General features: G+C 38.8%; 1 pseudogene; it reads left to right on the top strand.

Moving 5' to 3' along the window:
- The window catches only part of LOC148521429 (uncharacterized), a 28,118-nt pseudogene extending 16,145 nt beyond the window's left edge, over positions 1-11,973 (top strand).
- The last annotated feature ends 628 nt before the right edge of the window (positions 11,974-12,601 follow it).

Genomic DNA, 12,601 nt, shown 5'->3' with positions numbered 1-12,601 from the left:
AAATCAGCAATTATCAAACATCAATCGAAGCTATATTATCCAATAGTAATCAAACATCTGATACAGTCTATATTTCTTTACCTTTTGAATTTTCTTCATACTACACATTGTTTCTATTCATTTTGTCTCCACATATTTATTAAAATACTCATATTTTCCTGGAGAGCAACAAGGGAAGATATAAACCACTCAGCGAATAACCTCTCTGAAAAGTATATATCTCTACTTGTGTTTTTCTGCTAAAACATCAGCGCCATCTTCCACACCGACCAACCTATTTTTCATAGATACCTTTCTTGGTCTTTTTTGGGATAGATCTTTAGGTGTTGGTTAAGAGGCAGCTTTTAACTATCCCTGTGAAGCGCCTATTCTTTTTTCCTTAAACTCTTTAGTTCCCTATATCCTGAGAGAGTAGACCTGTATCTCACATGCCTCCTATTTCATTCAGTTTGATGATGTGAATTTCATTGTATTGCATCAGTGTGGTTACACCTCCTGCTTTACAATAACCTGAAACATGGTTTTGTGTAGGGAGGCAGGGCCACAATGACATTCCTTTCACCTCATATCTGGCTATACCATCTCAGAAGGGGCAGTCTAAATATTGTGTACGGGCAGAAAGCAATAATCCTTGTGATTGTGATAACTATGATTTTTTGGGGAAGTTTAAAAATGTTTAGTTTTTTACATGGTGTTGTACCTTTGATAAATTAGGTGAACTGCAATATCTATGTAAATCATTAAAAAAAGTAGGTAATAAATAAAAAAAATTTAATTTGCTATATCTGCCTTGAGAACTCCTTTATTATTTTTTTCCTATGTTAATTTTTTTTCCAAAGAACAATCTTGGATTAAGTTTCCTATTGTCCATCCTTCTTTTCTGCCTAAAACATTTCCCTTCAAAATTCCTCCTTAACCAACTTAGAGGTCACTTACTTGGTGCTTTGATTGTTTGATAGCCTGCAGCCTCATGGCATGCCACTTTTTAGCATTTTTGACCCTTTTCGGGGGCATGCAGCAAACCAAACTGAATTATGTACTTTATGTATACAGAACTATGAAATAAATGTAATAAGGTTACAAAAGTGTGTAAATTCCGTGGTATTTCTGGTGAGTTTCAAGTTGCCATATATAATAGAATGTGACTACAGCCAAGCTTACCAGAATCACGTATCAAACATTCTTGCCATTACACAACATGCCCTCCTGATGTCTCTAATATTAAACATTATGTAACTTGCCTTACGTAATAGGCAGGGGGTTGTAAACACACCGGAAACACGTCAGAATAACTTGCCAAACAGTATAGTGACCAGAGGGCATCTTTCTTGCTGTGCTTCATCTGTTTAAATGTATTTACAAATACATAATTAAAATAATAAAACTAAACACACTCAGCAATAGAACTTCTACCTAATCTGGTAATGGAAAAATTAGATTTTGGTTTTATTTATACATTTTTTGTGTGATAAAACTCATTGCGTATAATAATGGTGCTCCAGCCAATCAGCTCCCAACTGTCATCGGGTTTGAAAAATGACAGTTGGGAGCTGATTAGCTTGAGCACCATTATTATAAAACTTGTTGATAAATGAGGTCCATAATTTGTAGCATCTGTGTTGGCAGGTGTAAAATAATAATAATAATAATAATAATAATAATAATAATAATAATAGAAATAAGTATGCAACATATTTGTTAAATATTAGAATCTGATGTAACTATTATCTTTTTTCATTCTGTTCCTTATGAGATTTTTAAGTGAAAGAAAAGTAACATAAAATGGTTCTAATATACTTTTGAATTTATTCCTAACACAACAGTGAAGCAAAAAATAACAACCATCTATTTAATATACTCAAAAACAGAAATAGTTTTAACATCTAAAATTCAAAATTGATCTTTAAAGTTGTATTCATGAATTGCCTCCAGAATATTCTAATTTAAAATTATATAGTATAAAAATATTCATTAAACTTATTTTATTTAGTTGCCTTTTTTCAAATATTCTACTATCCAATTAGAACTTAAAATACCAAATCAATTGCAGAAGTAATACAGCACAATACTGTATATTAGTAACCAATTAAATGTTTACTGGCCAATGTACTTACCTAGCTTGACAAGACTAGATTTGACAAGACAGGTTTGCCAATCTGTCCCTGGGGAAGTTTGAAGATGAGCATATTTGGCTGGGCTGTGGGGCAAACCTGGTCCTCTACAGTAGATATATAGATGATTTATTTTTACTTGGGATGAAGATTTAGATTCTGTAAATCAATTTATTAGTTTACTTAATTTTAATAATTATGGGATCAAATTTACAACCACGGTGCATAGTACACATATAATTTTTTATGATATTGCACTCTCGGTTATAGATGGTCGGATTACTACAGAGACCTTCATCAAAAAGGTTGATCAAAATAGGTATCTTAATTTTGCTAGCAGCCATCACATGAAATGGGGTGGTTATTTTTCTTAAACATGATCCACTGGAATCTGGAAAACTGAGTGGAATCAAGGCAATAGAGTGTACACATTGGTACACATTGGTTTAGATGTTAAGTGTGCATATATAAAGGAGTGTGGAGTATTACAACATAATATTGAATCCTTTTAAAGTTTTGGACTGGTTTTTTGCTGCTCAAATAAGACGCTCAGATTCAGCCTGATCTATTTTTTATACATTCATCCCTAGATTGTAAGCTACAAGGAGCAGGGTCCTCCTCCCTACTGTTAGGCACTTATCCAAATGGTTAGGGTTAGGCACTTACCCAGACAGTTCGGGGTAGGCACCAGGAGGGAGGGTTAGGGTTTGTCACCAAAGAAAGGGTTAGGGTGAAGATTAGGGCTAAAAAAAAATAATAATTGTCGATCATTTTTGTGTCGACCATTTTCATGTCGAACTTTTGACCCTGTCGACCTTTTGTAACTGTCAAACTTTTTGCATATCTGACTTTTGTTTGTGTCTAACTTTTTTCCCTAACTATTGACTGTCTAACATCTGGTATCTAGACATTGTCTAATTACTGTCTATCTCTTATACCACTCACCCCCTAACCCCCTCCTTAACCCAGTACTGTCCCAAATGCTATCTACCCTTACACCCTCCCTGCCACAAGTGTTGCTTGCTTTTACCCCCTCCTTACCCCCAGCACTGCCCCACAGTAAAGACTGCCCTCATGCCCTTCCTATCCCTAGCACTACCTGACCTTACCCCCTCTACCCCAACTGCTCCCTGCCTCAACCCCCAGGTCTACCCTAACTACTGACTGCCCCAGCATTGCCCAAACTGCTGAAAAATCACATTCACATGGAGAAGTCCACTTTTTTTCTACTCCAACTTTGATGTATTTATCCACAGAGACTGGAGTGAAGAAGTGCGCTAAAATGTGGGAGTGAGGGATATTCTGGTACTTTCAAATTTGAGCGCACTTCTTTGCCCCTTTTACAGGAGCTATCACTGTACAGTTCTGCATGATTATCTGTACTCTAGATCCTACAAGTGTTACTGCATTATTTGTTTTTATGTATGTAATCATTTTTATACAGTATATATGAGATTTTATATGAATATATGCTTAACATGTTTGGAACATTCTGCACCATATTTATTTTTTCTTCTCTTTTTGGTAAAAACTTTGCAGAGATTCATTTGTTGGATTATGTCTGAAGAAAAAGAGAACACTGGTGTGGTCACTGTGGATAAATACAACAAACTAAAAAAAGTGGCCTTCTCCATCTGAATGTGACTTTTTGTATGATATGATCCTTAAGGGAACCTTTCTTTTAACATATATTTTATACTAGCTGAAGTACCCGGCGTTGTCCAGGTTTATATCTTCAAGTTATTAAGTTATGCATACCAGACCAATTGCCACCATGTAAGAGGCAGATAGCCAATATGATTCTGTCTTTGAGATCCGACATAGAGTAAAACTGAACCACTCATCTATGAGTGTACTGCAAATAGGGTATCAGTAGGGAAAAAAATTACATGGTATTTTTATTATGGGGTGGCTGCCATTATATAAGCATATTGGACCTACAGTACCTCAAAACATTTCTGAGAGTTTTTTGGAAAGAATATTAGCCTGTTAAGTAGTTAATAGGGTTACATACTGGTGTGTACTGGGACAGGTTGGTGTGTGATGGGGCACAGACTATTTTGCGAAGGGACAACAGGCTTGAGTATGATGGAGCAAGGGCTGGAATGTGATAGTGGTGCAGGCTGGTTGTTATAGTGGTACAGACTGGTAAATTTAACACAAGATCATTATGCATTAAACCTTTCACTGCTGAGGGCTTTCTCCACCCTGGAATAAAGGTTTTATTTCATTTGTGCTAGTCATATTCCTGTTGGAAGGAGTGCGTTCCTGCGCTGCCTCCCTCCAGCTGCTGACATGTAGGACTGAGCCAGCATTCACTAGGACCTGCTGGAGCTCAGCTAGGGAGGTCTGACCTCCACATTTGTGGTGTCTCTGTTCATCTTTACTCCCTGGCATTCTGCATGGATGGTTGAATCCAAGAGACTCACCACTTTGGAGCCTAGAAGTGTTGCTGTATTATCCACAAGTACAGGTACTTCTGCCACCACTGTTGTACACTAGACCACCAGTGCTATACTGTATGTCAGTGCCATTATGTTATCACAGTCAGCACACTATAATGCCCAGCGATACTCTGAGCTCCAGGCTGCCACCATCCATGTTATACCTACTGCTGTTACACCTGTGATGTTCCATCTGATATAGAAATCCAAAAACTAGAAAAGTGTAACACATCTCCACCAGCAACAACTACTGCATTGTACACCTATTCATTACCACTCATATCTGGCCAGATATATTATACCCTGATGCACCAAATTGTCTGAATTAGTTCACCAACCACAATTTACTTGGCACTTCATATTAACATCAGCACACATGTGCTATAATTGATCACCATTGCTCTGCTAATAGTTCATGAACTCATAGTGTTCCATCATATTACTCTACTTATAATCCCATCATCAATATCAATTACTTTTTTATGCGATACCATATTAAATTATACCTTGTTTTTTTCCAGAAGACTAAAGCTGGCCACACATCTAAAGATTATCTGTTCAACCAGCCAACTAGTTGAGTGGTTGGAATGAAAATCTGGTAAGGAATACAATCAGCAATTTGCTCCCAAACGCTGGAAAATGGACCAAAACTGTTGTTTGAATAAAATGTTTAGATCAAACATTTAACAAAACTTGTCTGATGACCATTTTCATCTGCTTTCTGGCATTTAGCCGCAAATTGCTGATCATCAGTTACTCCCATACCTTACCAGATTTTCATTCCAACCAATCAACAAGTTGTCTGGTTGAATGTAAGTTGGTCTAGTGTGTGGCCAGCTTTAGAATTTTTAGAAAATACCATTAGTCGTTTTACACATGAGATACAAATTTACCAAAATGACCAAAAAGTGTTTTTACTGAAAAAGTGTAATCAAAGCAAACACGAAGAAATACTTTTTGGTTCTTGCTTCAACATTAATTTTCTGTTTAAAAATTTCAACCAGCAGACGTCTACTTTAGATTTTCACAAATAAAAAAAATCTCTGTTTTTTTAGAAATTTTCGCTACCTTGATTTAAACCCTAACCATGTGCAGGAATAATATTGCAGCCCTACAAGGCTTACCATTTTTTAAACTAGGAAACCTACAGTAACACATTAAATGAGGGTACCTTTATTTGATACAATGTGAGGAAGATTTGGGCTTTAAATCTTTCCCATGCATGGATTTTTTTTTAATATGTGAGCTGTTTAAGTCATTGTATGGTGATCACCAGACTTTACTAAGGGGGCACATTGTTTGACAGAAAAGACTCCCCTCTTTCAAATAAGAGTGGCCCCATGTGTGTTTGGTCCAGTATGGGAGTGTTAGGGCACAATGTGCCCTCCCCTCATCTCTGGAAAATAACATTTGTCCGTAGCGTTGGGTGATATTGTCTTGTGATCACCAGACAGTAGCTGCTAAAGGGCCATATCATTTGAGATGAATCCTCTCTTTTAAATGTTGGTGCCCCTATGTATACAGGGGCAATTATGGATGTAAGCTGATCACCACACAATAAGCACTAAGAGGCCCCATCATTTGAAAGAGGGGACCCCCATATTTCTAAAGTGGGTTCCTCTGAATTATTGGATGACAGCCTGTGGTAGATCCTCACCATCCCTGGACCCCATGATATTTCTGTAGTGCAGGGGTCATTGTCTGTTGATCACACTGTTCATAAACATAAGCTTTTATGGGGGAACCTCATTCCCCTCCATACAATAATTTACTCATATAAATATATATTTATTTTTCACAAAGCTGAGTGTGCCGGCAGCACTTCCCAATTCAGCCAAGAAGGTCATTTATTTTGTAGATGCTTCAGTGTAATGAGAAAAAAGTTGTAACTATATGTAAAATTAGTAAATAAATGGACCCGACATCTGCCCACTGAAAGCATCTCACATTCGCCACTCGTGCACAAAACTGGAAACATGGGAAACATTGAACGCAGGTCAGGCAGCCATCAGCCTTCTGAGTAAGTCTAAGCTGTCGCAGATACAGCATGTCTCCAGACATTCAGAGGGCTAATTTATAAATGCCCAGAAAACAGTGTTTAAATGATCCGACATGCCTGTGTTTTTCTAACCACCCCCCGTTACCTCCCCCAAATGGTGACTACCTGTTACTCACTTTACCAGTGAATCCTCTGTGTGAGCATATTCGCATTTAAATCGCTGCACATGTACAGTTTGGCTTACACGTATGTGTAAAGGCACAGAATTACTCAATCTGCGTAAATATCAGCATTGCCTGAGCTAGTTGTCGGTGAACTAAACTGTCCAGCTGACTGCGGTATTGCTCCCAGTCCCTACCTGCTGCCCCCTGCCTCTCCAGGACCTGGACCTATTAGATAATAAATACACTGTATATGAAATTGTATTACAGACTTGCACATTTATTTCCTATATATACATATTTTATTCACCAGTATGGAAATTCAACAAAAGAAGACACTGCAGGGCAAATGCTGTATAATAGTAATTTTGTCGGTATTCCCTTTGCTGGTAATTTCAGGACATGCACAATGCTGGCTCCAAACCTAAATGCTGTCACATTCAGAGAAGTCTTTATTAGTGTGCACTTATTCTTCTAGCAGAGACGGAACATTATGAAGATAGCTAATGTCACGACTGCAAATATTTAAACAGATTTTCCATGCACGTGTGGCTGCTTAGCCATTGCTGGTTATTTGTAATAATGTTTTGACATACTTTACTGCTTTAGAACATTATAATTCACATGTTGTTGTGACTAATGCATATGACAATAGTGCACAATTTTGCATTTTAAATACTTTTTGATAAATGTTAAGTTCTAACGCTAAATAATAATAAGAGATGGCCAAAATAGCAAGCAGAAAATAGTACATTAAATGTACAATTGTTCAACAATGAAAGACAGGGACAAAAGTTTCTAGTATACAGTATTTAACCAAAGACTGGTGCCCTGACTATTTATTGTTGCTAATGTTGCAATGTGTGCCGAATGATAAGAAAAGTTGATAAATGTGTTATTAAGATGCAATTACTAGAGGTACTGTAACTTGCAAAGCGCACTTGATGCACACTGCAGAATGCCTTGGTACACATTCGTGGGTCTTGATATTGCAATATTTGTGTATTTGAAGCTTTTAATACTGTATGTTACTCAGAGTACGTACATTTGTAAATGCTCTTCTCCACATTATAGTGGCTCAAATTGAGTCCCAGTAAAATGATAGGAAGAGACTCACAGATATGGAGAGCTGAGCTGGTGCAAAATGTAAGTTCTTTTGTGTAGTGAAAATAGTTGTGCACCACCAAGAATGTATTCTCTCCAGCCTTTATGCACTGTTCAGCAAAACCTGACTCACTTTTCACCTCCTCCATACTTTGCTAGGAATGCCCTTACTAGACCCTTCTTCTAAACCATCTTGTCCTGTAAACTGATGTGCCTTGGTGAAAATCCATTTTCCATTTAGTCAGGACTTCTTCTAAAAGTTCCCGGAGTCACACAGTAGGTAATAGTATCTGCCCCGCTAGCTGAGAAGATATTGGACATTATTCAGAGGTGAACACAAATCACGTTGTGACTGCGATTCTGCGTACAACAGATATGCAAAAATATGCTATTGACTCAACTGCCATACACAGTGATGCCCACCACCGGGACCTCACATCCGCAGCTTACGTACAAAAGTGAAAACATCAAAAACATTGGGCGCTCACTAGGACACCCATTACCTCCCCCTAACACTGACTACCTGTCACTCACTTTGTGAATAAGTCCCAGCGTTGTTTCTATCTATTATAAGCAGAATTTGACAGGTTGCTATCATAGAACATGTAATCTGTATCACTATCACTAACAACTCGACTAGTTTAGCTGTGTGCCCTGATTGCATCACCCCAGATAACCCACAAACACAGGCCAATAAACTGCACTTAATTACTGTTTGCATAGAATGTAGGGGGGAAATTTACGAAAAATATATTTGTATGCGATGCATTCTGACACCTTATCGCTGGAACTTTTTTTTTTTTGCTGCAAAACGCACATTTCCTATACAAAGAATTGTGTTTGCTCGCGTTTTGTCATTCAGTGGTATAACTAGTCGTGTTATGGCATATGCAAGATCAGTCGATTCGGGTGTTTTTCGCAACTAAATTCACAACTGAAATTTCAAATGTGGAATATGATGGAACTTGCGCCCCCAAATTTGCATGCAAAAATAGGAGCAAATTAGAAAAAATTGCAAACATATTCCAAATGGTCAGAATTTGCACATGCTACAGTGGTGTCACAATGGTGGTATAAATACGCCCACAAACAGGATGTAGTTATGAGACTGGCAGCCGCATGGCCTCCTGTATCAATCCCGACAGCGTAATCCTGGCAAGGAATTTAGCATAGGCATTGAAATACCGATGCCTATGTTACTCCTGACGCCGGAACGATCATCCTCTCTGCCGGGTAAGTGTACACTTAGCCCAGGGATGGGGGGTTAGGTTTAGGGACCCCCGGGGGGGACTTAGGGTTAGGCATCCCCAAGGGGAAGGCTATGTTTAGGCTAGGGGAAGGGGGGTTAGGGTTAGGCACTAGGGGGGAGGTTAGGGTTAGGCACCCTCCCAGGAGTATTAGGTTTAGGGTGCAGGAAGGGGGTTGTTAGGTTTAGGCACCCATGGGGGGGAGGTTAGGGTTAGGCACTAGGGGGGAGGTTAGGGGGGAAAGGGTTAGGGATAGCTTAAATACGTACCCTGTTGGGATCTTCATTCTCCTGTCTTGCGGCGTCGGTATTACATCAGCCATGCTTTAGTCCGGTGATATGTCATACCAATTCCCCACAAACTGGAAAAAACATATGCATTGGTTGCATTAGTATTGGTTGGAGTGTACACAGTGCTTGGAGAGGAGAGTTTTGGCCAGAGATTTAAATCAATTGTTGCTTGTTTGGTTGTGTATGTTGCCTTTTGTTTTTCTGTAGTATTTTTAGTTTTTAAAGTCTTTTTTTAAACTTTTTTTTGTCTGGTCATTACTTATGTCTGTGGTGTGTATGTGAAGTGTGTGTGGGTGAGGTGGTGTTCGAGGCTTTTTAATTTTCTTTTATTTATCAGTGTTCAGCGTTTTGTGTTGTGATGGAGAATAGTGGTAGCAGGAGGGCAGGGGAGGTGAAGTCTGATGTGGAGGAGGTTTCTGTGCAGCAGTAGAATTAAGACTCAGTAGTCAGGGGCAAGACCAAGAGTGGCCAAAATATGTGACTTCCAAAAAGCATGGCCCTCATCAATGGGGTCATGAGGCATTATAACCATTTGTTTGGGCGATACTCCTCTCGAACAAGTGGTCCCAAGAAATTCTTGATGTGGCAGAAGATATTGGAGGAGGTCAACTGCGCAGGGATGCTGAAGTGCACTGTAGATGTGTGTAAAAAGTGATTCCTGTAAGTGACATAAAACAGCACGTGAAAAGCAAAATGGCCACAGATGCCCAACACCAGAGGCACAGGTGGTTCAGGCTATGCTTTTCCACGACACAGATGAACCACCCAAATGGAGTGAGTAATATCCTAATCATTACCTTTGTTATGTCATTTTAATGTGTTTATGGTGTCATTTTTGTTCTTAACAATTCACCATAGTACATAGCAAACAATGTCCATTGTTTTGTGCATACCTGGAAATTAAAATTATTGATGGTAACTAATATACAGTATGTGACCACACAGCCATTTTATTTTTCTTACACATGTTGTATGTTGTTTGTTAAAAAACTGAAAACATGAACTTAGTGGTGAGAAAGAAAAAGGCATTTTTTTTGTTTGTGCCATTTATAAATGCATTACAAATATGTTGACATGTGCATAAGGTAAAACATTAGATCGATATTAAGTACAGTTGCTTGTCTGCTCTGCTAATGTTTTGCACAATGTTTTGTTGTTTGGTACAAATGTCCATGCACATGTTTTTATTGTTTTATTCTGTCATTAAAATAAAAGTTTTTTTTCTATGAATGCAATTGGATTTAATATCACAATATTACATTACAAGCAAAAGTGATAGTGGAAAAAAAAAACTGTCCAGCCACCCTTAAGTCAGTATGATAAATGGCCAGGTAAATACATTTTTCAGATTGTGCCTTGGTAAATGAATAAACACATTTTGGGCTTGCAATTCATACATGCTTCATTTCTTTAAGGTCCATCTTCAGCAGGACAATCTGCCAGACAGCTACCACCACCACCACCATGTAGGGAGACCCAACACTCCTAAACACGATCCACACCACAGACACCTCCCTGTGCACAGCCATCTGGTGAGTGTCTGTAATGATAAAAGCCATGCATTATCATTTTCAATTTCAGGCAGATGTCTTCTTAAATACTTTAGAAAAAGCAAGTTTATTGATTCATGTGCTCTAAACAGTGGCGAAGCATCACAGTGTAGAGGTTTAATATAAGAATAATTCTGCATGTACTGCAAAAATTACAAATGCTTCATGAGAAATGCTTGTCTACAGCTACATGTTTCCTATGCTGTACTCCACAATAGATCATGTGGTCGACCTTGTAAAAAGCATCATACATCAACCTCTTATCCTTTAAGTGAAACATCTGCATATTGGAATGCCTAGCTAATTTCTCTTTTTTAGGGTGAGTCTGACTGTTTGGAATTTTTTTCTTTTTGGAGTCAAAGGGCCTGATCCACTACCGATCGCAACTGCAATTGTGCATGCAATCGGACGATTGTTGCGTTCTGTGCATGCATCGTAGTGTGCGTGCACAAAACGGCCACTGCAAAAGGGACTGTGATCACAGTGACTATGCAGACCCATCGCAGAGTGATTAACAGGAAGTGATGTTTGTGGGTGGTGATGGGGGGTGGGCGGTGAAATGCAGGCATGCCAGTTCATTTGAAGGCTGTTGCAGGGGCGTGCATAAATTATCCACATCAATACCCTATGTAGCTGGAAGACTCATAACGTGCAATGAAGTTAGCAATTTCGGAGAGAGGTCAAAGCTTGTGCAAGTGTGTGTGCGTGAGGCTGCAATGGTACTCGATTGTACCGATGGTTTCACAGTGTTGCTAAATATTATGGATGTGTCTAAGGTAAAGTGGGCGTCCTTATGTAGTGCTGTGACGGCATAGCGATTGCAATGGATTATCATACTATTGCAGTAGAACTGCATGCGTAATCGCTATTGCACTCACAGTTGCGATCCGTAATGAATCAGGCCCTATGTCCACAATTGGTTATTCTATTGTGTGTAGATTTCTTTTTCATCTATGCACTCATATTTACATATTCTTTCCCTTTAGATCCACACACTGAAGTTCCTTGGTCTCCAACCTTACAGCCACTTGGTCATCATGAGGAAACACAAGAAGAATAAATGGTGACATTACATGTTTCCAGTCTAAATGTAAAGGTCAGTAGGCTTAATAACAAATTACAGATGGGCCCAGCTAGTTTGTTGCTCCATACACCATGTAGCGTGCCCTGCATCTCACACCTTGAGTCATGCCTTTCAGTATTAATCGCAACGGAACGTACCGTGGCGCTGGAAAAAGTCATAGCATGTAATACAACTTTTTGTCCACCAGGTGTCGCTTTTCCTAAACTGCACTGCGCATGCATCTGATATGCAATGCATTTTCTGTATCACCGCCCGATTATTGGCTGACATAACCTGTGATTGCACATAACAAAACAAATCAACCTCACTTGCGTTCTGGATTATTTCAACAAATCAACAATAAGACCATCAAAAGAATTGTCCCACATCCTCCGGTATGTGGTGATTCTCCGGCATGAAAAATAAATGGGTAACACAATATAGTGTAATAACATCACTGTATGATGTAGCCACCCGTGGATGTGAATATGAGGAGAATATGGTGATCTTCTCCCGACTTAGTATGGCCCCAACTCCCGTAAGAATCACCCAGATGTGAATGCTGATAAGGCTCATTTCTTATATGTATGCTTACCTTGTAAGGGTGATGTACAGTATGGGCACATAAAGAA

The sequence above is a fragment of the Taudactylus pleione genome, unplaced genomic scaffold (genome assembly GCF_031769625.1).
Source record: "Taudactylus pleione unplaced genomic scaffold, aTauple2 ptg000162l, whole genome shotgun sequence".
In the NCBI taxonomy this organism is placed as follows: Eukaryota; Metazoa; Chordata; class Amphibia; order Anura; family Myobatrachidae; genus Taudactylus; species Taudactylus pleione.
This window is presented reverse-complemented; position numbering and strand designations above follow the sequence as displayed.